This window comes from Alligator sinensis, unplaced genomic scaffold, assembly GCF_000455745.1.
Source record: "Alligator sinensis unplaced genomic scaffold, ASM45574v1 scaffold322_1, whole genome shotgun sequence".
NCBI classification, from domain to species: domain Eukaryota; kingdom Metazoa; phylum Chordata; order Crocodylia; family Alligatoridae; genus Alligator; species Alligator sinensis.
In genome coordinates this window covers 534,654-537,245 of record NW_005842154.1, presented here as the reverse complement: position 1 = coordinate 537,245, position 2,592 = coordinate 534,654, and positions in this window count along the sequence as shown.

The window sequence follows — 2,592 nt, the reverse complement described above, 5'->3', positions numbered from 1 at the left end:
TGGAGTACTGCATCCAGTTTTGGGCTCCACAATTCAAAAAGGATGTGGAGAAGCTTGAGAGGGTGCAGAGGAGAGCCACACACATGATCAGAGGTCAGGAAAACAGACCTTATGATGAAAGGGTGAGAGCCATGGGACTCTTCAGCCTGGAAAAGCACAGGCTCAGGGGTGATCTGGTGGCCATCTACAAGTTTATTGGGGTGCTCATCAGGATCTGGGGGAACGTCTGTTCACCAGGGCACCCTAAGGGATGACAAGATCGAACTATCACAAACTCCACTGCGACTGATTCAGGCTGGACATAAGAAAGAACTTCTTCACTGTCCGAGCCCCCAAGGTTTGGAATAGACTGGCACCGGAGGCAGCTCAAGCACCCACTTTGAATGCCTTCAAGTCACATATGGATGTTTATCTTGCTGGGATCCTATGGTCCCTGCTGACTGCCTGCCCATGGGGCAGGGGGCTGGACTTGATGATCCTCTGGGGTCCCTTCCAGCCCAAATGTCTATGAAATCTGTGAAATAAGGGGAAAGAAACTATCTCAGGAGGGAAACTACATTTACTGAGCTAAGCCAGGTGACTCAAGCTGGCACATCTCTCTTATTTAGGGATGGAACATACAAGTGAACTTTAATGTAATAGGTGCCCAACTTACATTGTTTTTCCATCTCAGGTGCTTACCAGCCATAGACTCCTTTGAATATCCTAGTCTGGGATGCTAGTGACCCTTGCTCGCTCAATATTAGCTATGGAATAAGAAGCAGCCACTGGAAACAAACAGTACAGGCCATTTGAATGCAAATCATTTGATCATTAGCTCATTAACTTTAGCAATATTTGTTTTTGTGAAGAGTGTTGTTCAAGCAGATTAATCCTGATGGTAATTCTGAGATGCACAATATACCAAAGGTTGCATTAGTCATTTACGTCTAAGGAAAGGCAGCTCTTGCTTGAAGCGAGAGCAAGGGATTGGGACAGAGGGAAGGAATCCAACACAGTTGAGGTAAGAAGAGTGAGGCTGGCCCTTAGAGCTGCCAGGGAGCCAATCCATCACACAGGGTAACAGTCCCTTCAGTGCAGAGAATGGCACAACTGAAAGCCCATTGGCATTATGGAGGTTTAAGTGACATTTAAATGGTTTTAGCATGCAGACTCCATGTGCAGTTGTCTTAAGCCTGTTGGCACATTTTTGGGGAGTGGACATCATATCTAGCATTTCTTTTTGAGATACAAAACCTCACACTCTGCCTACCCACCTTTGGGTTCAGTACTTAGATTTCCCTGTAGCTTTAATAGGATGAACATATCCCTGCACATCTTCAATAGGACCAATTACTGAAGATGTGAGCCTTCTGGGTCGCTGCTTACCACTTTAAGAGTTACATGACTTGTGTGAGCAAATAGACACACAGATATGCAGAATTGGCACAGAGTTTCTGAGCACAGAAGGCCTTGCTTTTGGTGTGCACTAAGCACAAGAAGCACAAGAGACTACTGACCAATAAACAATGCCTGAATCCAGTGCCTGTCACTGTAGCTCAGTATTTGTTTGAGAGTCTGTGAGTGTCCATCTATAGTCAGTCAGGCAGCTAATGGCTTGTCTTCTCTGACCTTGCTAGTTGATGCATGGGGCCAGGTAGGAATTACCCTCCTTGGCATCCCCCCTCTCCCTTGGTGCTACATGTATAACACACACAAAATGTAGGGAGAATGTAACACACAAAATGTACAAGTCATTTTGTACTGCAACATGTGTTCTGGTTTCATGTTGCTATGTATCTTGTTTGTACTGCAAAGTGTATTTTGGTTTCATATTTGCTATGTATTCTGTTCTGTCCTGCAGAGTGTGTTTTAGTTTGACTATGATCATGTTTGCCACCAGTGTCTATTTTGCTGTAATATTGCATATTTTTTCCTCTACTGATTGCTCACCTGGGGGAACATGTGCTGTCTGGACAGTAGGCAGTAAAACTCTCTGCTGTGGGGCCTTTTGTTCTAGGACCCCACTCTGCTGTGTTCTGAGGCCAGAAAACCTGGTCTCCCTCATACAGCATGCAAATCAGGGGATACCTGAAACTCTAGCCTGGTTGGCCAGGGTCAGCAGTGTTGTTTTTTTTTTTAATTGGTTGAGAGAGAGGCATGGAAGTATGGCAAACCCTGATTGGGAAAGCTAGGTGATATCACTCAAGGGTACATAGGAAGCAGCAGCTGGCTAGAAGTGGGGCTGGAGCTAGGGCTGGGAGAAAGAGAGGTGCTCCAGCCAGAGGAGCCAACACAGAAGGGGAAACTCAGCCAGGCACTGCTGCAGGTGGAAGAGCACCTCACATCATCAAAGAGCACCTCACATCATCAAGGATTAGCTTTGGGTTAGAGGAGGGTTGGGCAGAGACACTATGGGTCAAACTACAAGGGGAGTGTGGTGAAAGGGACCTTACGGTGGGTGTCTACCACAGACCACCCAACCAGGGGGAAGAGCTGGACCAGGACTTCTCCAGTCAGCTTATGGAGGCAGTTAGGTCAAGGGATGTTATTGTCATGGGTGACCTAAACTACCCAGACATTTGCTGGGAGGAGCAGACAGCCAGGTCTGAC